Raw genomic sequence first — 27,265 nt, 5'->3', positions numbered from 1 at the left:
TTTAGCACCAACGTATGAGCCATATTTGAGATACGAGCACGTGAGTCAGTTGCCAAGTATGCCGGAGGTGTTTTATGACAACAGCATCAATCTGTATTTTTCAACTGCACAGGTTATACTTTTGTACCGTGTTTTTGTGCACGCTTTTCAGTGCAGAATTATGTGAATTAAAAGTACTGTGCGTAGACCGAAAGTTTGCCAGTAAAATGAAAAATAATGCAAAGAAAAAACATATGATAACAATTAATATTAAACGGGAAATTATTGAAAAATATGCGAAATGTGTATGCATGATTGAGCTAGCTCAGCAATATGACAGAAATACATCCACAATTATCAAACAGAAGGATTATATTCAGGGCATTTAGCTCGCAAAAGTACTAACCGTAGTTTCTAAACGGCGCGGCAATCTTCACCACCGCTGATGGAGAGACCGCTCAGGCATTGGATATAAAATAAACAATTGGCCGGTGACAGCGTAACTGAAACGACGCTATTTGAAAAGGCCGTTGCTATCTATCAAAACTATAAAAATAGACATTCGGACAAGTTGGCTAGTGGTCGTGCATTAAACCTTTGTGACGACACCTGTGTTCGTCCTGATCGCAACATGTTGAAAGGGCGACAAAGGCAAACGTCCTTAGATAGGTTTATCTTAAAACGGCCGGCTAGTCGTGAAAGCGAAACAAAGAAAAAATTAGCTAACTAGCGAGAAACTTCAGACTATGAACGCCGAAGAAATTTTAATTACGTTAAGTTAAAAATGAAAGTTTGCTTTTAGATTTGCTTCTAAGTTTGTCTTTTAAGACTTTGATAAAATCCAAATTTATCAAAGTCAACTGTTGTAATGAAGGATAACTTATATATCTCTCTCTCTCTCTGACAGATGTTAGCGTTAGCTGCTATTGTATGTATTTAATTTTACATTTTAATTTAACACATTTCCTTGCATTATTTTTTATTTGTTGCTTTTTGAAAGCAAGTGGTAAGTTAGGACAATAACCAACATGTTCTTTCTGTTACAATATCTTGTTTTGAGTGTTTTATTTGCATTTTACAGAGTGTGGAAACCAATAAATATATATTTAATTGTTTTATATATAAATAAATTGCACCAACATGCGAGTAAATTGACATACGAGCTCAGTCTCGGAACGCATTAAGCTCGTAAGTTGAAGTATGACTGTAATAGAAAACATATTTGCCTTTATCGATGTCATTTTGCATAGAGTTAACTACAAAACACAACTCCATTAAACTTTTACAAAAAAACTAAGCTCTAACAGACTTTTAAATGGTACTTTTTAAAATACCCTGCGTGGCCGATCGCCAGTGAACTCATTTGCTCTTTGAAAAATCTGTACACTAATAAACTACAGTTCAACCTCTACTTTGGTTGACCTCAACATATGAATTCATTAGTATACAATATAAAAATTTAGCAAATGTTTGACTCTGTACTTAAACAATTTTAACACGCAATCTTTAAATTTCTCAAAGCACCGGAGTTTGGTTAAAGATTGTGAAGAGACTAGAAAAGACATTGAAAAGAAAGTGTACAAAATATGAATATAACAAAAAGCATACAAGTGAGTTTAAACTTTGTCTGGTCTAAGTTAGAGTTAATTATTAGGCATATCTTATTACCTCTATCTTCACATTTATTCATTGCTAAACCTAATGTTTTGTTTGCTTGCTTCTAAAGTAAAAACGTAATACAGACTTATTATTTTTTGCTAATTTAGCCTTAAAATTCAGGTTTTTACAAAGTTTTATAGTATACAATTGTTTAATGCTGTTTCAGTGCTTTTAGCATTTATTAAAAGGTTATTGAAGGTTTGGGTGCCCTGTACAGAATCAAATGTTTTACAGCATATTCTTGTGGAAATATTTGCTCCAACACATGAAGCAAATCTTGGAATGCAATTAGTTCTATATGTTGAGTTTTCACTCTCAGTGTCTGTTCAGTTTGAACTGTAACATCAGTTAACTTCCTGTACTATTGGCTATTATTGGTTGATTCTTACAAGGTGCTGCCTACTCAATTGTTTTCATATTGCAAACCACACATAGATTTTTCTTCTCTTTACTCAAATACCATCACAATTTTGGTCAGTTTCCTTTTCATTGTGTCTGTTTTAGGAGAGGGTTTTATTAAATTATTTTGGTGTATTTGCTGGGGTGACGTTTATTCAAAATCTCTGCAAGCTATTATGACTGTTTGACTGACCAGTTTAATATACTGTAGCTTATCACTTATTGATTTAAACCTGAAGTCATTCATTTTTTGTCTATTGAACCAACTCCACCTTTTGGTCATCTGATGGCACATACAGTAGACGCTCCTATAACATATATGTACCTCCTATTCGTAACGTAAATTCCAGATAACCTAAATAATTTATGTGAAGTTTTTGGTTCTTACCACGTAAAAAAATTCATATAACGGAAAGTGTAAAGCTGGGCGAGTTTTCAAATTTGATTTGACCGTTAATTTATCTTGCAAACGAAAAACCGATGTGGGTGTAACGTTATATTTATTATATATACAACTTTCACAACATTCTACATGTAGTTCGTTTTCATAGATTGTCTGATGTGTAGACAAAACAGAAAGCAGGATAGCTGTTCAAATACATACATGTATTGCAAATACAAATGTTCATAAATACAAAGGCGATCGATTGGTGCAGGTGTTACACCATCAGTACAACAATCCGAATGTCACGAGTTGGTGTATCGTCGAAAGCTCTCTTTTATCTTAACCGTGACCACTGGATACAGATCAACAACAAACGAGTAGTACCGTTTATTTTAAAATAGGTAGTAGGTTAAACGGGTAGTACCAATATTTTTATAAAATATTTTGTTTTGCTTTCATGTAGACGAATAAAATATTTGTTATTAGTTATACTTTGCGGAGTACACTTTGCTGTTTAAAAAATAAGCAGATCGTTGTAAATGAATGTCGAAGATCTGCGCTCCTCATCAACTTGTAAAATTACCGCAATCATGGTCCATGAAACCAGTTAGATCATAAAAAGGAAAAAGGTTGTCAATGCTTGCTAATAATGCTGCAATTAGGGTACAGCCTACAAATTAAAAAAGTTAAGTCAAGTTATTTCTTTTTGTATACCCAAAGGAGTGAGTTTGGAAAGATCTTGGAATGGATTAAGCAATTTACTTGTACTTGACTGTTCTTATAACTTAATTCCCTATAATGTAAACGTTCCTGAAACGGATTATTTATGTTGTAGGAGCGCTTACTGTATTTACAGCAACAGTACTAAAACTACAATCCTTACAAAAGCCGTATGAATTTTGTAACTATTTCATTTCCTCAGGCTAGCCAGTCCATCAGAATTCACTCCTTTATTTCCCATATCCTGTTCCACTCATCTTTATACATAATACATATATATAATACATTTGACTAAGTGTTTTTTTTGCAGAAACTCACAAGCGTGAGTTATTTGGCAAATATGAATAATAGAATAACCAACATGTGTGAGTTACCAATTACTACGAACAATCTCATATTTCTTACCAATTTTAAGGATTTTTATTGGTAATTTAAACTCGAACTCGAATTCTCTGTATCAAGTGAAGATCGGGCAGTCACAATGAATAAGAACTGTAACATATACAAATATTATTGTGGTGATATGCTAATCTCGCCAAAGCAAAAAGCTCAAGTTGAAGCTCTCATACAACATCCTAGCATCTAGACACGGTTAAAACTTGGTTTCACCAGACAAATTTGTATTCAAGCCTGGTAATGCACTTAGCTTGTGTTGGCAAATTGACATTGCTAGTTTTCTGTATGGCTTCTTAGTTGGGTCATTTCTGTAGAGAAAGGTTTGGCCGTGTTAAAAGCGCAAAATTTTGTTGTTTCCGATAGGGTCAGTTTGATGTTGTTTAGGTTAAACTGGTTGTTTGGCAGCTGTTACTGAAATATGTTGATCCCTTATTGGGATCTTACCCCTTATTGGGGTAAGATTTAAAGCTGAAGGCATATTTTGATTGTTCTAGAATTTACTTTCTGGGATTGAATACCCTGTGGTGCTCTTTGTTTGTTTACTTCCTTAGTAGTTGTTTTTAAACATGAAGCTTTTTCTAAAATTCTCTTCCTGATCTCTCCATACAAACTCTTAAGCTCCTTGAACTCATCAAACGATGATTTGTGATTGTCTGGTAGTTTATTATCAAAATGACTTGATGCATGATTAAATTTGAAAAGGATTCACAACCTTTGAAATTCAAGCCTGTTACTCAACCAGGCTCTTTAGGTTAGGTCACCAGCTAGGAACACGAGTAAACAACTCAAAAGTGAACACATTTTAATTATATTATTGTATCCACTTGCTTTTTACTTTTTTGTTATATTAAATATTGCTTAACACAAGTTTGCAGATTTGTGCTTTTTGGTTGAAGCTACAAGATTTATTGTTTATTTTGTATTTTATGGTTTGGACTATTACCATGTATATAATTACTCAGTTTTCCATGGAAGTGATACTAATTCTTTTTCAGCAGTTTTCGTGCTTCGACTAGTTCTTTCCTATCATCAGCTTAACGTGTTTGCGTACACTATTTTAAGAACTTTGAACGTGCCAGTCTCATGTAAGCCAATGAAACCTTTTTCCATATTTTCTAACTGTGTATGCATCCTCAGCTTCCTCAGTTTTACCATTGATGTACAACTTTAAAAGGTTTGAAACTTGTAAAATCATTAATCAATGAAACACCATAACCATTTGGAACATATTGAATATGTACTACTTATTGAATCCCAGTTTTTCAAGCTGTGGCTCCCACTATTTAAATCCATAAACTATGAACCTTGTTTATTAGAAGCCTTTTTGGCTTCTCTAACCTTGTACTGGTATGCCTATTACATATTCTAACCACTGGCAATTTCTCAGCCAAATCATCAACATGTAATAAATTAGCATGAATAATTGCTGTAATTATATACACAGCCATAATAATAATACCATATTTCAAGGGCGAAATTAAGTAAAAATTGTTATCCATTATTTGGTTTAATATATTCAGTAATTATGCATTCACGTTGCTCATCAAGCTTTAGTCATCTCCTAATTTTTCTGTAGTAGCTTTGATTTAGTCATTTATTAGTATTTATGACGAGTGACCGGGCACATTTTTGGCATGACATTCATAGGGACATATAACTCAAGTTATATAAACTGAATTAAACATTGATTTCTATGTAGGAAAAGTATGCTGTGTGCTGCGAGACCTACCACAAACATATCTAGGTGTCTGCCTCTTAATTTCTAATTGACCTCTTTTACTGTTCCCACTACGCAAATGTGCTCATTAGTAGCTTAAATAGAAGTAAATGTTTCAAGTTTCTGTCACTCCCTTGCTCAGAGGCCAGACACTTGCATAAATGAACAATCCATCCATCAACAAATCATGGAACATCAAAGTCAAAAACAAGATTGAGTTATTCATATATAGTATGTTGATTCTTATCTAGCCAATAGTTATTATTTGTGTAATAAATTATTCAGTGCTTTTATTGTTGTTAATAAATTTTGATTTATGTTAAATTATGCATCTTGATTAGAATATGCAGCTTGTAAGATGGCCAACCGATTGGTGAGTTCCTGATATAAACCTTTTGGGTCATCCTCATAGATAAAAGAGCATATCAATAGCTGACTTTTTATCAGGCCTCATGCGCCTTCTCACAAGTGTACAAGTGGTTTACGAGTGTCTTGCTGACTTGAGCTACACTATTAGATGACAAATGGGCATGGACTCATATAATTACTATTGTTTTAATGAAATTCACTCAAATCATATTCCGGAATGTAATAAACAGTTCACAGCAATTGATTGCTTGTTTTTCACTGTTCTTGCATGTTCTGCACTCTCTCCATGTTCGAGCTAATCAGTTTACATGTCTTTATATATGTTTGGTTGGTGATCCAACTGTATTTGTCAGATTGTACTAAAAGATTTTACCAGGTTTCACTTGGTGAGATGCGCCGACACTTCTGGCAACCTGCCTGCAGTTGCCGTAGGAATGTGAATATTTATCAATAGATTAAATGGCAAATAATTTATCAATCAACTAGGTCTGCCATGCTGATTTCAGCCAATGTAGTGAAATAGAATAGGTTGTTTTGAACATATTTCCCATCAGAAGATTCCTTTTAAACTCGGTTTTTTCTTTACTTGAATTTCATTTAAAGATGTCCTTGGACAAAATTTTAAAAGATTGTATCAGAAAGTATCGGTATTTCTCTATCACTTGCGAATGTTTTTGATACTTGAGGTGATCTGAATGCCAGGATGTTTTAAGATTAAAATCGATTAAATTTGATCGCTGTCGAAACGCTCAGAAGAAAAATACATGCGAAATGACGTCACTAGTTACTATAGTTGATTTGGGCTATTGTGTTCAACATGCATCATTATGTGTTTCTATTCTGTCGGTCTCTTTGCGACTATAATAGACATCATAAAGAGAGGTCATAGAGGTCATAATTGCACTTTCGCTTGATCTTTTAACAGCTTTTGTCGATTTTAGTCTTGAAACCTGGTAGTCAGATCACCTCAAACATAAAAAAGCAAATGACAGAAAAATGCCAATACATTTTAATAAAATCTGTTAAAACTTATTTCGACTAAAAGTTAATTTTTAAGCTTTGGCACAAATTAAAATAACTAGTGCCAGAACATTTGGGGAATTTTATGTTTACTTGGAAGTCTTCAAGCCAAACAGAATGCTAAGACAACTTTTTAGTTACTCTAGTTTGTGGTAAGCTGTAAATGTTTAAAGGTTGACTTGCAATAAAATTCACATTATACAGTTATTTGGTCTCAAAAGGTTCACCATGTCTTACTCTGTTGTGTTGTAGGAGCCAAATATGTGGAAATGTGATTACAAGCTCTTAAATGCTCAAAAACAAAAAGCCGCCGTAGATTGGAATTTCTTTATTTTGATGCCGTAGCCATGAAATTTCGTTGTCTTGTCACGTGATGTTTTCACGTGAATTGAAAAGCCAATAAAAAGCTCAATATAAAACTTATCGTAGCACTAGTTTATGACAAACACTTCAGGTTTTACCGAAGACCCCATATCAAATATAGATGCTCGCTACTTTACAGTTTTGTTTCGGTTTGGTCTAATCGGCAAGTCGTACTCTAATCATGTGACCCAATACTTCGCAAATAATTTTTGCAGCATTTTTCGATTATCACAAGTGACCAACAGGCTCGTCATGATTATCAGACAATGATATGTATTCCTTCAAGCTAAGGCTAAAAAATTAAACAAATTTTTACGGTAAGTTATAAGATATCAGTGCTAAAAGTGTCAGCATTACGATGACGATAAAATAGACGCGTAAGAACAATAGACATAATTTTATTGAATGCGTGAAGTGTATTTGTGAAAATATTTCGACGAATAAGGTTGCATGAAAGTGTAAACAGAAACTATCTCTCACAACTACATCACATTTGAGCCGTTTTGGAAAGAGAATCTAAACTACGGCGGTCTCAAATGGCTGCGATTTTCTGTTTGTTTTTGAGCTCTTAAGAGCTTGTAATCACCTTTCCACATATTTTGCACCTACAACACAACAGAGTACGACATGATGAATTTTTTATATTGAGTAACTGTCATGTGAATTTTGTTGCAAGTCAACCTTTAAAGATATGATTTAGTCTAAATTATAATCACCCACAGGTGCCCTTTTTAAAAGTGTACCAAAAGTATTCATCGATTGGTGCTCACAAAATACCCATAAAACTGTGTTATATTTTTTCAACCTTCAATAAGGTAGTTACAGAATTTTTATGAAAGAAATCTTAAATTGTATGAGGTTCTTCCAGCATGGCATAGTTTAGACAAAAAGGTAGACAACATTAAATCTCAATTTGATTGGTTCATTTACGAGTTGTGTAGGCCTTATATTCTCATTATTTTTAAAAACAAGCGTACGGTATTCGAAGCCATGTTGTGGGACAGAATACAGAATATCAATAGTATGTGTTTAACACCCAGTGAGTCAAGTAATAGCACTAACACTTAAAATGGTAATGATACTAACAACTCTTTCCTCTATATGTTGGCTGAGAGCAATTATTGAATTAATTATTGTAATTAATTAATTATAGTTGAGAGGTTAACGAAGCAAATGAGTTAAATTCAGCGTATTCATGGACTTGACATCAAAACATGAAATGAAAATCAAATCTATATTCTTAGTGACTGCCATCACTATCCAAGTCTTGTGTTGATAAGTCATGTGTCAAGTTGTGAAATGGTTATCTGACCTAATTTTTACTGAAAATAAACAACTTGACCAAATGACATATAATATGACATAACATGACATATAATATGACATAACATGACATATAATATGACATAACATGACATATAATGACATACTATTTACATATTTACCGAAGTGGTCTTGACATATAAACTGTTTTTTATTAAACACCTGAGAAGTTTTAAGGTTGTAGAAGATCGATTCAACTTCTAGCAAGCACTTGATCTGTTTGCCATTAAAGATAATTTTTTGGGAATGACCTGCCTTTTCATAAGTCACTCGAATGTACTGTGTAAAACTTCAATGTACTGCAAGTGAATATGTGGCAACATTCATTTATGGAGTTATTTCAATAATTTACTCGGGTATTAGTGAAGTATGTCTCCATAGGTCTGATTTAATGTCACATATAAAGATCTAACAGTGCTCATTGAATTTTAATTAGGGTAATAAATTAAAGGAGAAACATTGTCTATGTCCCAACAAAGGTATATGGCTGCACTTGCGGTTAGCAGACTTGCGGTTAGGCTGGCGATTTAATTGGCCTGTTCCTTTTTTGTGTGCCTACTTAGTAAAACCGGTTTATGGTAGCCTGGGAATCTTATTGGCCATCGAGCAATGCCGAGTTCGGCTAACCGGCTGTCCTGCCTATTGATGTGAAGGTCTTACTAGTTAATTGATGAATTATTTGTGTGAGTGGAGATCCATAATTCATCCACAGGGTGCAGTAGATAATCTCGGTTCAAATGCAAACTGCCTTGCTTGAGGTTAGAAGGAAATATTTTCCTAGTGTGACTCATTAACAATAGTTCTATAAACATCGGCATTATTTGCTGGTCGAACACCGAGACTGGTGCAAGATTCGGCATCATGAGCTTTATACGAATTTGTAAGTTCTCATTCTGGTAAAAAAGACATATGGTTGGAGTAGATGCGTGGTCATGGTCAGGATAGAGTTTACAAGTGCGTCGCTACAGTGTCTAGAAGAGAGCCTTGTGAAATTTTTGCTTGTTCAACTTTTTGATTTGGTTAGCTAAAAAAACCATGTAATCAAGTTTTTAAAAATCACTGTTTTGAATTAGACCTTATGCTTTGAGAATTGTTCCTTTGTAGAATTTTTAAATGTTTAATCAGCCTACCACAAACAAATGTGATAAAACATTTATAATTTTGTGTATTTGTGCAGTCAAACCCAAAAAAAGCTCAATATATTAATACAGAGCCAGTTATAGAACAGATAACATAGATTTTGCTAAAATGTATATATATTTTACAAAAATCCATACAAATTTACAGCTGTAAACAGTAATAATCTAAAAGAAATAATTACATAAGTGAAGCTAATATAGAGTAGGAGGTAATTATAAAATCAATTAAGAAAATAGTTGGTATTTAGTGTTCAGCCGCTCTCAGTTTCAAGGTCAAGCTACAGTAAAACCTCGAATTTTACGACATGGTGCTCTATTTTTCAACCTTTCCTCTATGGTGGCGGTCAAATAGAGGTGACAGTCAAATAGAGGTGGTGATCAAATAGAGGTGGCGGTCAAATAGAGGTGGCGGTCAAATAGAGGCTAGCATTGCATTCTTCAAATGGCTCATCAGAATTTTGGGAAGACAAATTTTGCCCTTCTACGGGCAAAGCGAATGTTGCCTATGTTTTGCACTCTTTTTCAGGGGAAGCGGGAAGCGATATTAAACCATTTGGATGCAATAAATTTGCTAACTTACCTTCAACTAGTTGAAGATCTCTTGATAAATATGCATTGAGAAACCGAGAAATAACTCTACCAATTGATATCTATTGTTTGCAATTAACCGGCGATGATATTATAGCTTGTTTCCTGCTTTGCAAATTGTAGGAGCTTTTAGTTTTTATTTCATTTTAAATTTGAAGACATTTTTATTTTGTATCTGTGTTTATCAATGTTGCATAAAAAAGCTCATTGCACTCATTGATATGTTTGCTACAGTTTTCAGCTAAAACTAGCTTTTTATGCGCAGTAGAAGAGTTGAAAGCGTCGATCAATTGTAAGATCAAATTACCGCAATGATGATATCAAGTAATAAGCTATAAATCTGCAAATTTCTAAGTTATATAATGCTAATTGATCAAATACTACAAATATATATTCGTGAATAAGTGACATAAACGAACCAGACTTATAATACATGCAGAAACAAAATTAACGTTTTTAAAACAAAAATATTTGCATCGTTTGCTTGGCCAGCTACATTCTGATTGTTCCTTTCGATGGAACGAACATCTTTTTGTTCAATACCTTTGCGTAATGTTTTCTTACATTAAATCGCCTTCCTTCTACACTGCTAAACTAGTCGATATAAGCGTCGAAACACCTTTTTTTAGCATAGCATAACTTCTATGCGATGCCTTTCGCCAATATACATGTAATGATGAACTTGTAGCCGCATGCGTGTTAAGCACAACTTTTAGTCTAAGGTCTTCCTTTCATTCATCTAAACCGTAAATCTAAACCGTTTTTCATATATTTTGAAGTATCAGACCGCGTTAAACTGGGAACTACTAATAGCCTGAGACAGTTCCACGTTTTAACGGAAAAAACAATAAAAAGCTTTGAAGTTGGACAACAAGGAAATCAATTGTTATTGATGTAAACCATTCAATATTAATATGATTTTGTGGACACTTTTCTACTGATCCCCTGCTATTATGAGTTCGTAAAGATCAAAGAATGTCAAAGTGGCGATCAAATAGAGGTGGGGTTCAAATACAGGTGGGGTTCAAATAGAGGTGCCTTCAATTAGAGGTATCACAGCATTCAAACTATTTATTGAACGATGTATATACATTATATATATTTAATTTGTTTCCTCACTCCGGTTTACCGAAGTGGGGGGCAATGTCTAATCAAGCTCGGGTCTACTGCCAGGAAGTTTGAGCATTTACTTCAAAATCTTAGTCTTTCCTAGTAGCATGCTTCTTTGCAACTGACTTATGTTAATTGTTATTGGTATTTAGGCAAGTCACATTTGATGTGCAGGTGTTATGACACCCAATGCTCCCATGACTACTGGGATTACAGTTGTCCTTACATGCCAGCACTTTTTAATCCCCAACTGGAAGATATTTTTCAACTGTTTCCTTTTTTTGCCGGCCTTGTTGTAGTCTTTGGGTACTGCTAAATCTATTATATTACCCCTATGGTTTTCCTTGTCAAACTAGAATATCTGGCTGGTTTGTCAAGACATGCTTATCCGTCCGAAGGTCCCAGAGTAGCTTAGCACGATCATTCTTGTTGATCTTCTCAGTAGCTTTGCACCAGTGTTGTTGTTTATTGAGGCCATACTTATCACATAAACTTCTGTACACTACGCCCGCAACATGATTATGCAGTGTATGCATATCAGGCTAGCTGCTTGCATCCAATCACTATATTTATACAAGAACAACTGTAATTCCAGTAGTCATTGAGTGCTATAACACCTACACATTAAATCTAGCTCGCCCAAAGACTGGCAACAACCAACGCAAGTCAGTTGTAGGATGGCTACGATTTTGAGACGAGTTCTCCAACTCCCAGGTCTCTGATAAGAGGCACGAGCTTGGGTAGATATTACCCATTTGCGTTAATAGGAGTGAAGAAATATTTTTCAAATATACATATATAACATATTCTCAACAAAGAGATGTTACTACTTATGGTCATTATGTTTTCTAAATTGCCATATATTGTCATATCTTGTTTTAGAAACCAATATCAACATTAGCCAGAGTCATGTTATTAGGACTGTATGACCTCTTACTTGGTGCTAGTCATCTTACGCTACGTTAGGAGGACACAATTCCCTGGACACACTAATTGAGTTAACACGATCATTCGGGGTAAGTGCAATATTTGTTTTTGCATTAGATGGTGTGACCCCAATCATCACTAGTGCCGGGCACTTTTGTGTCAGCATCTGAAGAAGATCCCAAATGATAATGGTTTGTCATATGAACAGATCTTGTGCATAAACCATACATGCTGAATAGCTTTTACTAGGCATGTTTTTGATGTTTGGAAGTGACCTAACTGCCAGGATGTTTTAAGATTGAAATCCACACAACTTGATCGTTGTTAAAACACTCATATTCAAGAAAAAGTGCGCTTATGATGTCTATTATAGTTGCAAAGAGACCAACAGAATAGAGACATGTAAGGCTGCAACTTGAATGCAATTGCCGATATCAGTTGTAGTAACTAGTGACATCATTTCGCATGTATTTTTCTTGTGAGTGTTTTAAGTTTGTTGATTTTAATCTTGGAACATTCTGGCATTCTGACCGACTCAAACATCAAAAACAATCGCAAGTGATAGAAAAATACCGATACTTTCCAATAAAATCTCCTAAAACTTTGTGTTAGTCTATGTTTAACAGAGTGGAATTAGTTAATATCCTGTTAACTTGTTTTATACACAAAAGCGTACAACTGCTGTCCTGCGTAAGGCCTGGCTACACAAATGCGTTACTATGCGTAGTGTATATATTTGTTATGGCTACATACACACTAGTGGTAGTAATAGTAAATGTATCGTCATATTTCAACAGACAGCTTGATCAATGAGACTTGGTCTTAGCCTTGGGAATGCCATGACGCAGTTGTGGGATTTTCTACTACTATTGAAATATTGTCAGCATATTTCTCATCTTATATAGATCATCAAAAATTTGTCATAGAAAAAACATTTTTGCAATGCTATATTTTGCTCAAAGTATAAATACTACAGCTTAAAAACAGCTAAACGTAAAAGCCGTTGAGGTTCTTGACTAATTCGACAGTAAAAATTGCGTTTATTCACCATCAAAATTATCTGTAATGTTTCATATCCTACAAATTACATTTACAAATACCGTAGTTGTTTGTGTCAAACTATGTTGTCATCGTCATTCAAAAGTGAATTGTAATTCAAACTAGCATTGGAAATTTATAAAATATAATCTAGCCTTCGTTTGTTAGAATCAGCTGTTTCAGCCAATCTCAGAAGTATTTGGTTTATTTCTGCTGATGTGGACCAAAATGTTCGTTTTAAATGTCGCATAGCGCATAGCAGACGTGGAATTGCCGATACATTGGCTACGCTACCGTCACATGTGCTGTTGTGTCCTAGTTAGGTTTTATTAGTAGATAAAAGAGGATGCGTGATCTGGTCTGAACTACAGTACTTTATGAGTAATTAGATTGTGCTCCATTCAAAGCATGTTTTAATAATGTAAATGCCAGGCGATATCTGCCGTTGTGGTCCATGCACACTGCTGTGGTCCACAGATGTACATTCTGTCAAATACTAGGAACTACTCTATCATAAAGAGGAGTTGTCTACTCTAGCAAAAGTATTTAGTCATACCGATTATGATGGTCTCTGAAGATTGCTGTTAAACATCGTAACAAAGATCAACATTCGGCATTCCCAAAAAAGTACAGTTTTAGGCCTTATATCGTTGAGGAAAATATGTGTAAAAACAAAATGAGTGAATTGAAGTTTTTATAGTGCTTCTATTGTCATTGAGTTAGAATTATCCCCCTTCGCTGATTTCAGAATAAACTCAAATGCACCTGGTCGCCAATTTTGGCAATGAAAGAGTTAATCTCATCAGTGCGAGCCTGAGTTGGCACTCGGTTACAGGATGCTAAGATTTAGCTTGGTGAAATTAAGACCAGTATCAATGAGGTGGTAATTCTCTAGTATAGTAGACGATGGATGATATATGTATAGGATCCTACATGTATAACTTTTTATTGCCAACGGTAATTGTCAACAAAATGATATTTTTCATTACATCGCCAAAAGAAAGAAAAAAAATGACAATACGGAAATCAAGAATTATTGAGTGAGCTGAACAAACGTGTTTTAATAGTTGGTTTTCTTTGCTTTTATTACTTATTCGTAATGAGTCTTTTTCAGGTGTTTCAAATGCTTGTCAATGACATTCTGAAAACCTTTACTATAATAAGAACTATATACGTCTGTCCGTCCGAAGCCATGTTTTAGGGTTGTGAAAAAAAAATTGTATTATATATGGCATTCGAATGTAAATTAATAGTTATGACTATAAATAATAAGTTTTCATAATTTGGAAGTTTTTCTCTCTTGGTCAAGCCATGCGTTTGATTTATTCTTCGACTCGGGGTTTGTAACTTTCCTATCGATAGACTATGATGAGAAAAGAGTGCAACGATTTCTAGGTTGCTCTCTTTTTTCTATTCACCTATGTTCTAATGGTCATACTTGAAAACATTCAGCCAACTCTTGTAATTATATAACTAACTCAACTATTCTACTAACTAGTTATTTCAAATGACAACTTGTTTAGCGGAAGTGCTTCGCTCTAAAGCTATAGCTATCAAACTTTCCTCACAAGAATGAAGCCCTTTCACGTCTTTTTTAAAAATTAAGATGACTGGGTTTTTTCTTTTTAGTTTGCACATTTGTTATAATTGGTTTTATTTTATTCTTTTAAAGTGTCTTTAATTGTTTCGAATTGTGTTTCGCTGAAACAAAATAAATGTTATTTGTTCCTATATTTTTAATGTATTATTCTGTTGTGGTTAGAATATGCATGCAGAAAAAAGCCAACAATAAACTTTTACTAAGGGAAAGACCAATTGATATTGGCTGAGCTATAAATATGAAGCAAAGAGCAATGCTTTTGGTAGGCTATACCTCGACTTTTTATGACATGTTTTTGAAACACCCTAATGTACTAGCAGAAATGCTACATACATGTGGCCTAGTCTTTGTAGTGTTTAATGTGATGATAGGAGATATTAAATTCTCACAGCGTGGTAGATTTCCTGTTATAGTAATCCCCCTATCATTGTTGTACTTATCTTGCAGTACTCAGCTAGTTCAATTACATTGTTAGACAATCTACAGCCAGAAGCATTAAGGTGGTCATGTTTGTGGACTTGATGGAAGCATATGACAGCCCACAAACGGAAGTCCGAGTGTTTTAAATTACAGCACTGCTTTGCAGCTCGAGCTTTCAGAACTTTCAGATTTAGGCGTGTTTAAAAGTTGTTAATGAAAATTGACGCTTTGTTTTTAAAGTGACAGATTCTGACATCTTGATTAGGGGAAATACATAGGGGAAACATCAGCACTGTGGAACTACTGTGGGCTTCTAATCTATATACAGTGAAACTCGGGTACCTCTAAACTTTGCGGGACCGAGTGAAAGCGTTCGAGTTATCAGAGCGTTCGAGTTATCAGAGCACCGTCACAAGTGCATGTATTTATTAGTGGATACATGTACATATACAAACTATATATAAATCAAAAGCATAGATTGCTTGTTGCAAGTTGAAGGGCCTATCATGTGAAGTTTTAAAAAGTTTTACCAGAAAGTATAGATATTTTTCAATCACTTGAGATGTTGTTTAGGTGATGTGACTGCCAAAATGTTCTCAGGGTAAAATTGGCAAAACTTGATCGCGGTTAAAACGCTCAGAAAAAAGACATTTTTTTCTCCTGAGCCTTTTAACAAAGATCAATTTTGCCAATTTTACTTTAAGTTTATCCGAAGGTTACCTCGCATTTTTTGCTTTCGATGGCATCGCAAAGCGGTTGTTTGGTAAAATTTGATTTTTGCATACCTTCAGAAAAGTCGTTAACGAAAATATTTTACCGTTGAGGTTAATAACGACGCCTAAGAACTACTAAAAGTTGATGTTTATCTCTATGGCTTAGAATAAAGTGATATTCCAAAGTGATAACAGCCGTCTCTGTAGCCATTGGGCAAAAAGCTGTTCGAGTTAATAACGTTGAGGTCCAAGTTATCTAAAGCAATTTATCATTGCGTGGGAAAGGACCAAACACATCCTTTAAACATGTGTTCGAGCTATCCGAGGGCGAGTGATCCGAGTTTGACTATATATATAAATATCAGTGTTTGTAGTTATAGCTTATATATATGTAACGCAAGTCACCTGACGTAAACAGAAGCACGAAACAGACCTGTCGTGGCTTGTCTGTCATATATTTTTTGTATAATATTTACATGTATGTATAAATATAAATATATATTCATAAAGTTCTACAGGTAAGGCGGTAAGGCAGTAAGACAGTAAGGTTTGAATATATGCTTAGGTAATTACAAATAAGGATATTTTTATTTTTCTATTGCACTTAAAGTTGTGAGATTATTATGGTTGTATATATAATTACAGAAATTATTCTCGTTAATTTATTATATGTTCATGATTTGACTGAAAACTTGCCTGTGGTTAAAATATGTAATAGATATACCAGGGCAAGGCTAGAGATGACAACAAAGCTCCTGATATATGGGTCTCATAAATTATGGTCTCAAATAGTGGGAGGCATAGTTTGAAAAACTAAACTTGACTGTAAAGGTGCGGCCACACATAACAAATTTTTCGTTGGTTCAGACCGAAATCACGAAATGATCGAAAAACACAGGATTATTTGGCCGAAATTCACAGAATTGTCAGAGCTGTGCATGCACACCAAAATCGTCGACAAAACGTTTTTAATTGGCTAAACAAATGATTAGCGAGCATGATTCTAGCAGCCTTCGCTATACATGTAGGTATAGTCCAAGAAACGTATTACGACACCCAATAAAAGTACCAGTGCAATTCAACATAGTACACACGATGCAACTGCTTAGATTACGCTATTGTTAGTTTTGTATCGTTCAGACACTATGGATACGAATCATTTCTTTTTTAATAATAACAATTTTTATTTAGTAGCCAATTTTTCGTTGTAAAAAAGTTGCCATATTTAGCGCAATCAAGGCTATTGCATCATATTTACTATGGCGAATTGCGTTAGTATTTTTCTTGCTTGTCGTGTTATGTGCCTCGGACTATATAAATTGCTAAAGTTGCTAGAATCGTGCTGCTAATAGCCTATCTGTTTAAAACATTTCTCAAACTGATGCAACAAGAAATAACAAGCATGCTGTTCTCAAAAAATGGCCTTTCGCATATGGCCTTTTGTATACTTGGCCATTTGGTTACCATTGAGAACCGGCTCGTATGCTTGTACTTCAATGGTTTCTCGTAGGTCAAGGCAAAAATTTGCTCGAAAGTTCACTCCTATCTTGGTTTTTTTGTATAGCGGGGTCACTTGTATGTCGAGGTATGACTGTATTCACCTATTCTGTAGCATTTAAAAAGCTTTTTCACATGGCCAGTGGAGCTGCTTAAGCCAAACATTTTACTTAATGTGTATGATATCAGAGAAATGTTAATCCAGGCTTCATTTTTGTGGCATCAACCCAGAAAAAAATGTTAATTGTTTTTTTTTTCTTTAAACCTGTCGCAAGAGAATTTGGCAACAATTTCGCTTCATGTCAATATTTAGGTCGAGCAGCCGCGGTGTAATTGCTATACTAATAATTTGAATTACTATACCTTTGGTAGAGTGAAGTACTTAAAAACCTATGGTGAGGTCAATCTTAAGGTAGCCTATAAAAGTGACAAGTCGGAACAGGTAGTCCATAAAACCGACAAGTCGGAACAGGTAGGGTAGCCTATAAAACCAACAAATCGGAACAAGTAGCCTATAAAAGTGACAAGTCAGAACACAACCAACCCTCTCTCGGTGTCAGCTGACCATTGGTCTCAGTTTCAGCTGAGCATCGGTAGCTACTAAACCTCCACAGCTGGACGAGATCACTGGTTGACATAGCAAGTGGTTATGTTCTCCTTGTGATCTGAGTGAAGAACTTTCAGTCGCTGAGAGAGTCCGAACCTATCCACAAATATGATAATCACCATAATTTTTTATGTTTATGGTGATGGTTTTGAAGCCCCCTGCGTCATATTGCAGACCTCATCAGTCTTCCCCAATGCACTTCTCCATGAGCATATTTCAGCTCTGTCTTACTAATTCCACCATTTGGTCTCCAGAACAGCGCTTAGACGGCTCTTTGATTGCTCCATTATAATAATTTTTATTCTCATTTAGCTCCGTGGACGCTATATAACTCCCAATAACCAATAAAAACCATTGGCTAGGCAGGCAAGAACTTTGAACTATCCAATATGCAAGCCATTAGATTAGTTGAGCTGAACATGACAATATGGGTGCTAACATCAGAGGATAAAACACCGCTGCCTTCAATCCAGTCGAACATCAGATAATTCCTGCAACTGGCTCTGAATTAAAAACCTTCACAGTTGTTTAATAGCTTACTTTAATGGTTTACGTACAGAAGTGGCCTTTGGTGTCGGATTGAAATTGCCCTATTGTTAACATTAAAACAGTCAGGTTTGTCTACAGACAGCAATTCTTTCCCTCCGGGTTTTCGTGGCCCTATTGTCAGTACGACGGCATCAGTTTTAGGTCTGTCTCTCCTATACTGTTTGCTTATTTAAGTAGCTGAAAATATTTCTCATGTTTTTGAAGTTTTCAGTTGAATACTGTAAATAATCCTTTCTCACCATTAGTAAGCATTTGGTGCAATGAGTTGGAAGCTCGATGAAAGACAAGGATGAGCATTGTTGGACATTTTTGTAGACGTTATATAAATGTTATACATCGTATAAAACTCACTCTCTTGCCATTGAGAGTTTACATTAAAGCAATTTAAATTTATTTGGTTTATTAGTTTATTTTAACATTATATTCTTGCAATTAAACACTTCAAAATTCAAGTAGCACTTGCTATTGTGAATGTGAATAGGTTTTTGTTCGGTAGCAGTAGTAGGCTGTGAGTATCAATCATAAATTGAAGGTGAGCTAGGGATGATAGTATACACCCATTATCACGCTGTGGATCTTAGTCTACTGTTTAACCGAGTTGTTCAAAAATGGTGTCATGTATATAAACACTTCAACCATCTGCCCACTTTCAACCATTAAATTTCCTTATTACAACTTGCTTAGTAACTGTAGACAATGTGTTACTAGTATACCTAGTTCTTGAAGGCCTGTATAAGGGGAAGTTCATGGTTTATGTGACCTACTCGCTTACGGTAGCTTCCATAGAATCTGTGTTACTGTCCATGACACAAATAGTAGAAGATCAACACATGAATAGCCAAGGACCAACATCACCACTGCAAAGATCGATAGAAATTAGGTTAGATTCATCCTCCTGAGAATATGTTGCATGTGAAGAAGTAAAGAGAGATCGATCCGATGTGCCAAAATTTAGCCATAATATCGCAAAGTAATTAATATTAATATAGGCATACTTCAACATATGAGCTTAATGCATCCCAGGACTGACCTCATATGACAATGTTTTCGAATCTCAATGCAATATTTCCTTATTGTTCCTTGTTATTTGAATTTAACTTAAACGAATTTAGCTTACTAAACACACTAAAAGCTAATTTTAATAAGTTTTAATATTTTACCAAACATAACTTTAATTTTGTCTCCATCTTAATTTTTGATTATCCGTTTCTGGTTTGGCGCTTTTTGCCTCACTTTCACTATAACTTTTAGCCGCCCTTTTTAAAACTTTCAAGCTGTTTCGTGGATAAAGACCGAGCGGTGCTGTTTTTGAAAACTCCCACTCACATACTTGGCCATTTAGTGGCCATCGAGAATCGGCTCATGCCTCAAAGGTATATATTGTACCTCAAAACAGAAACTTGCTTGAAATTTTGCTCGTATCTCGATTTTTTCTTACGTTGAGGCACTTGTATGACCGTATGGGATAGATGTGTCAGATGCAAAGCTTTACCATCTATTGTTACTACCGACCTTGATATATCATTTGCCTGACCAATCCTCTTACCGCTTCATTATTTCGATTCGATGTTTACTGGTAAACATCGAATCGAAATAGTTGTATTGAATCGAATCGATGTTGTACGTTGGTCAACGTACAACATCGATTCGATGTTGCTGCTTACATATTGGTCAACGTACAACATCCCAAAATTGATCTTGTGAAGTGCCACAGACCAACCGACAAATATTGTAACTTGAAATTTTACAAAGATGTTCTTTTAGAAGATCTATCAGCTTTTGGTCATAGACAGTCATTATATATGAGTACTAGCTGTGCTACTGTGTTGCCTGGGTATTAAAAATCAGCTTATAAGCAATGAGAGGTAATGAGAGTTGCCTGTCGCGTGTTATTAGCCTGGCATATTGCCAATGGATAATTTGAGTAAGCTCACTATTAAGAGCTACGGCTTCTCATGACTTTGCGTCCTGACCGAAAGCGTAGCAATTTGCTTCCATATAGCGACATATCGCCAACAGCATCTATTAAGCTTGTGTGGTTAAATTGTTAGGAAGTTGGACTGGTGAATTGGAGGGTCCGAGATCAAATCTTCTGCAATACGGTTTCTTTATTCCTAGAGTTTAATAGGTATAGCTGGAACTACACACATACCTGCATACGTACACACAGACTTTGAGAAATATATATACAGATGTACATAAAATAATATATGCATTGTATATTTATTATATATATAGTAACCGAATCCCGGGCATCGCACGAAAAATATAAGAATCACTTAATGAATTTGAGTAACTTACCTTGAAAGCTAGATCTTCATTATAATCTTTATTAAAACAATACACGTGTTTTGGGTCAGCTTAATAATCAGTGCTCGTAGCGGTCAACAGAGCTAGAGTTTAACCCCAAGCAAACGCTTTGATTATCTTAACCAATGTAATCCGTGTAGTGTAATGGTCAAGTTCGCTGCCTCTAGATCTGGAGGTCCCGAGATCAAATCCAGTGCTGTACGGATCTTTCATTGCTAGATTTTAATCACTATAACTCACAGGTGTCAAACACATGGCCCGCGGACCACATGTGGCCCGCCACCTCATTTTATGTGGCCCGCGAGGGCTTAATTACTCATTCGCCTGAGACTCATTCTCCCGTATTTATAACGCTGCTAGGCACACCAACGCGAGTTATCTTGCCTCTAAACTTTGTCTATTCCTTGTGTTGTTATTTTTACATTACATGAGAATAATTTTGATTAGTCAGAAAAACTTTTTTCTGGCCAATCAAACAAACGTACATATATACCTCAATGATCTCTCTGGCAAAAGTTATAACTAAATTACTACGCCCATTTCGACATCTACTGAACCGAAAATCATCGCTGTCATTTTAAAATTTATCGTTCGCGATCAATTTTTTTCAACTCGAGAAGTAAATATGCAGATTCAGAAGGGGTAAGACAGTGAAAGACTGCATAAATCAAATTGAAACATTATTCTTAATGTTTCGAAGTTTTTACTAACTTTTAATTTTGTCAATTTGCATCGCTACACTCGAATAAAAATGCACTTTTTAGGCTGTCAACCGTAGTCAGACAAAAGTTATTCAATCTCGATAGGATCATATTCATTCTTAAAGCGGCCCCTGAAGCCTGAAAAGTCAAGAACAGAGTTACTGAACATAATTTTATTCTTTGAAACATGTTTATGACAGTTTATTTGAGTTATATTAGGATGTAGATTTGCTATGCTATGAAGATAATACTCGCGAGGAAAAATTCGAAATTATAGTTTCGTGATTTTCATGTTCATGACTAACTTTACATGTATAACTATTATTCATAACTTTGTATTGTATGTAATAAATCACTAATTTTAGTCAAACTCTGTATATTTTGTAATTTCTTTGGTGCAAGTCTAACTTTGTTTCAGCAAATAGCAAATAATTTTTTGATTTTTTGCTGCTTACATATTGATTTTGTGTTGCTGCTGTTGCAATTATTTAGTGTTTGCAGATTTAATGTGTGTATGCCAACAAATTCATGTTCTTAGCAGCTCACAATTTTTTATTTTACTGAAAGTATGCCCATGTTGATGAGTATTGTGTAACTTTTCTGATTTTTTTTCGAAAACAAGTGTTTTGCATATTTTGCTGTGCAACTGTTCTGTTTGCAACTTTAAGTAATAAAGTCAAGAGTTATTTAATATCAAAGACTAGTTTAAGTTATTTTATATTATTCGATTACATTTCATTACAATTATAAGTTACATCTGGCCCTTTGAGGACAGCCATTACGCTGATGTGGCCCTCGGTGAAAATGAGTTTGACACCCCTGCTATAACTGGACAAAGGGTTTAACAAAAAGGCAAACACTGAGATTTATATATAGATGTTTTTATATTAATCGCAGTGTTTGTACATACAATATATTAGCCTGTCTTGACAAGCTGTTGTTTTTGCGTAGTTGTCCCCCCCGTCGAGCGGCGAGCAACAACAGCTTGTCACAAGACGTACTGCACCTGATGCATCAGCTGCACTTATAAGGAGTTGTTCTCCTCCGTCTACGCGGCTCGGCTGCGATGCTATTCCGGTCGCTCCATTGGTAATCGTAACGGATTTCACGCAAAAATTTATGTAGAAAAATTAAGATAAGAACGTTTAACTGGCGACCCCTCTCTGCAGTAAACTTTATTAGAATTTGAGAACTTACGCAACCACAGCGACTAAACATGTCGTTATTTGTGCGCTCAGTCAGTTTTATTTCTATTTTTCTATCAGTCAGTTTTACTTGTTCTTATGGATTTTATTTTGAGTTTATTTTATTCTTAAGTTCTACTAAAGTTTATCACAGAAACTGGTCTTTGGTTAAACGTTGCAATCTTGTTTTTTTTCTACATTAATTTTTGCGTGAAATCCGTTATGATTACCAATGGAGCGACCGACATAACATCGCGGCCAAGCCGCGTAGACGGAAGAGAACAACTCCCTATAAGTGCAGCTGATGCATCAGGTGCAGTACGTCTTGTGACAAGCTGTTGTTGCTCGCCGCTCGACGGGGGGACAACTACGCAAAAACAACAGCTTGTCAAGACAGGCTAACAATATATATGTATTTATATTGTATGGGCCTGTATGTGTTTAATGTATATACAATAAATACATATAGGCCGTATATATTGACTTAACTGATTGTTAAGCAATCGTTTAGCATTCACGACTTTTTTAACATGTAATCCCTCGCTACATCACGGCTCAGCTTTCACTGGTTAAAAATATTCATAAAGAAATTACAAAAATTAAAAGTAAATCAAAATCAAAAATACAAAAACACACTAAAAACTTTGATCCTGTATGATCCCTTGGTACGTACCATCGTGATAGCAGTCATTAAGGTTTACAGTTTTCCTGTTGTTTTGTAGTGTAAGAGTGCAAAGTCCTTGTGACATTCTTCATCAAGCTTCTTCAACCTTTGAACCCTGGCCTTATGTGTCAGTAACCCTGGGCAATTGGTCCAACGATACAGAGTTTTTCAAATTTAATTAAGTATATCTAAATAGGCTCATAATACAATGATATATGGTAAAACACTAGTAAAAAAAAAGTCGGGCAACTTGAAGGTTGACTTGCAACAAAATTCACATTACAGTTATTTGGTATCAAAAGATTCACCATGTCTTACTCTGTTGTGTTGTAGGGGCTGAATATGTGGAAATGCGATTACAAGCTCTTAAAAGCTCAAAAACGAAAAGCCGCCGTAGATTGAAATCTCTTTATTTCTCTGATGTTGTCATTACAGTTTGGTTATTGTCTTGTCATGTGATGTTCTTACGTGAATTGACAGGCCAATAAAAAGCTCAATATAAAACTTATCGTAGCACTAGTTTATGACAAACACTTCGGGTTTTACCGAAGAGCCGGTATCAAATATAGATGCTCGCTACTTTACAGTTTTGTTTCGGTTTGGTCTAATCGGCAAGTCGTAATCTGATCATGTGACCCAATACTTCGCAAATAATTTCTGCAGCACTTTTCGATTATCACAGGTGACCAAAATGCTCGTCATGATTATCAGACAATGATATGTACTCTTTCGAGCTAAGGCTAAAAAATTAAACAATTTTTTACGGTAAGTTAGACGATATCACTGCTAAAAGTGACAGCATTACAATGACGATAAAACAGATGCGTACGAACAATAGACATGGTTTGATTGAATACGTGAAGTATATTTGTGAAAATATTTCGACGAATAAGGTTGCATGAAAGTGTAAACAGAAACCATCTCCTACAACTACGTCACATTTGAGCCGTTTTGGAAAGAGAATCTAAACTACGGCGGTCTCGTGTGGTTGCGATTAACTGTTCGTTTTTGAGCTTTTAAGAGCTTGTAATCACATTTCCACATATTTTGCTCTTACAACACAGCAGAGTAAGACATGGTGAGTCTTTTGATATCAAATAATTGTAATGTGAATTTTGTTGCAAGTCAACCTTTAAGATTAAAATAGACAAAACCTGATAACATCTAAAACGCTCAGAAGAAAAAGACATGTCCAGACTTCCCTTAAAATAATATCAATGGTCGCAAAACCTTTGATAAATATACATTCTCATCATCTTCGGCTACTCATAAGTTTACACTGTATTTAGAGAAAACAATGGGGCAAAATTATATGTTGGGGTTGTCCTCTCAGTGATTATTCCTTGGCCATGTGCACCATTACATGAAGGTAAAGCGGATGTGTAAAAACGTTGAGGCTGTCAATTTTGCTGAGCATCCTTGAGTTTGTGCAATATGCGTCACTTCAGCGATGATGATCGGTTGTTGCGGATTGCTTATCTTATGTTTTCATGTATGATATTTGCTGCAGGACTAGTATTTCATAATTTTAGTGGCGGCATTGCGTAATGAGAACCTATGCGGTGGACTATTCACCAATGTAAACGCAGATCGGTTTGTGATAGTGTGAACAATGTTGTCACAAACGATCACCAAAGTGTTGTTGGATTAACGTTGATATACCTCGATATAGTGTGTACCAGCTTTAAGTGGCCAGTGTGGTCATTGATAACTTACTGAGTACTATGTACCTTTTGTTGTAGTCGTATGTAACATTGTGTGGGTGTTTATAAATAATTTTTCAACTTTTGAACTAAACCCTAACAAAGTTAATTGTTACACTTTCCTCATAACCGCTATTATAAAAGCTTTAACTGTAATCGCTATATATGCTACGCATGCTCAGTGATGATTCTTCAATAATAAGGCTATGGTGAGTGTTGTACGTTTTGTATCTGAAGGCGATAAGCACTGTAGTACATGTACCTGCAAGGGGTGAGAATTGCTTGATACATTGTTGTTACTGTAATGATGCTCCACTTGGCAGTCGGAATAAAAAAGCTCTTGCGCGTTGTCTAAATATGTCTCATTGTCTAAATATGTTGTTTTGATTTTTTTAATGGTGATTGTGCATCCTATCATCGGCCATCATCATCTAATTAAACCAACTGTAAAAACCTTACGGATGTATACGATGCCAAAAAGCAATTTTTAGGAGCAAAGTTCAAAATACTGCTGTCAGAAATACCGCTATCGGAAAGTGTCTTTAATATCACTTTTGGCAGTCTTACACATGTAAAAGATTGCGTAGACTGTCAAGATGGACCATTACTGAAGTGCAAAGTGTCAAGGTTCTTTGCACTTGCCTATCATGCCAAAAAGTCTTTTACTGTCAGGCGTCAAGTGTCAAGAAGCTTGACACGGTTGCTTGTAACCAGAGAATTGTCAAACAAATGATGTTCTTCCGAAAGCATAACATATTATTCAGATTTGCTGTGTTCCTTTGGTACGATGCCAAACACATCTCCAACCACAAAAATGTGCTAAATGTATAAACACAGCACTAGTCCAGGTTTGTCTGTGTAAAGGATACTAACGTCAGCATCATCTTTAGCTGAGATTTTTTATAATCGTGTTCCTCTTCCTGCATATATCAAAGGACAGGACTCGAGTGTGTTGTACTAAGTCTGTTATACTAAGCATGTTATACTGTGATGCTATATTTGGCATGTTATAATTGACATGTGGTATGCTGTATATTATATTCGGCATGCTTTACTTGCGATGTTATTTTAGGCATGGTATACTCTGCATGCTATACTTGGCATATTATACGCAGCATGTTATGCTTGCCGTGTAATACTGGGCATGTTATATTCAGCGTTTTATCTTCGGCATGTTATAAAGTGTACCCCGGGTTATGATTACCCTGTTATACGTTTTTTGGCTTAGGGTATGGAACTCAACGTTTTTTTCATCCTGCCATACCACATTTTTTTCGCAATACGACGTCCTCAAAAGTTTCTCTCAAAATTCAAGTTTGGCGGCCATTTTGTCGAAATCCTTCTCACAACGCCTAAAAGAAATATAATGCTCGTTTTCTTTCAATTCAACTTTATAAGTTAAAATGGAAACAAAACCGGAAAGAGAGTGGTTATAAATTTTAGCCGATGAAAAAGTTAACGTTTAGTAAAATACGTTCTACAACTTAGCTTCAAGTATATGTTTAGTAAGCTAAATTCATTCGAGTTAAATTCAAAATTTATGTTATACGTTTGTCTTAAAGGTAAGTAGTTCATTGTAATTTTACATTTTATTATAGATCATAACCATTAATTATACTAAATATACTAAAGTTTCTGTAGGTAACTGTAGTTACTAAGGTTAATATACTATTTTGTTACTAATTTTTAATATGTACAGTACGTATTTAAAATTTTGAGGTTTTCACCAAGATTGTCTTCATTAGATAATTGCTGTGGGTTTTTGTACCCCTCTTTATGACATTTTCGCCTTACGATGCCAACACTGGAACGAATTAATGTCATATGGCGAGGGTCCGCTGTATTAGATGTGTTATATTTGACATGCTATACTCTGCATCTATATTTGGCCTGTCATGTTCGGCATGTTATACTCAACATTATATACTTTGGGTTCTGGTATGTGGTGTGTTATACGAGGCATGTTATATTCAGCATGTTATACTCGACATGTTATATTGATCATGTTATGCTTGGTATATCTCGCTAAGCGTGTTATAGGCGATGTGTTGTACTCACAATTATGTGAACACTGTAATTGCTAGGCGGTTAATGGATCAACAATCTTTGTACCCGGATCTTGAGCTGCACTAATGTTGTGATAGAATAATCACTCATATCTCTCATATGTGCCAAAGGTCTGTCA

The 27,265-nt window shown here is 35.2% G+C and overlaps 1 protein-coding gene across 1 annotated transcript in view; it reads left to right on the top strand.

The window, feature by feature from the left end:
• Positions 1 to 12,048: 12,048 nt before the first annotated feature.
• Positions 12,049 to 27,265, top strand: part of LOC137401452 (uncharacterized) — a 92,900-nt gene continuing 77,683 nt past the window's right edge. The window contains exon 1 of the mRNA XM_068087801.1: positions 12,049 to 12,183. The gene's annotated coding sequence lies outside the window, so the exon portion shown is untranslated. The remainder of the gene's footprint in view (positions 12,184 to 27,265) is intronic.

Source organism: Watersipora subatra, chromosome 8 (assembly GCF_963576615.1).
Source record: "Watersipora subatra chromosome 8, tzWatSuba1.1, whole genome shotgun sequence".
Taxonomy (NCBI): domain Eukaryota; kingdom Metazoa; phylum Bryozoa; class Gymnolaemata; order Cheilostomatida; family Watersiporidae; genus Watersipora; species Watersipora subatra.
Note: the sequence above shows the minus strand (reverse complement) of the source record. Positions and strands in the feature narration are given on the sequence as shown.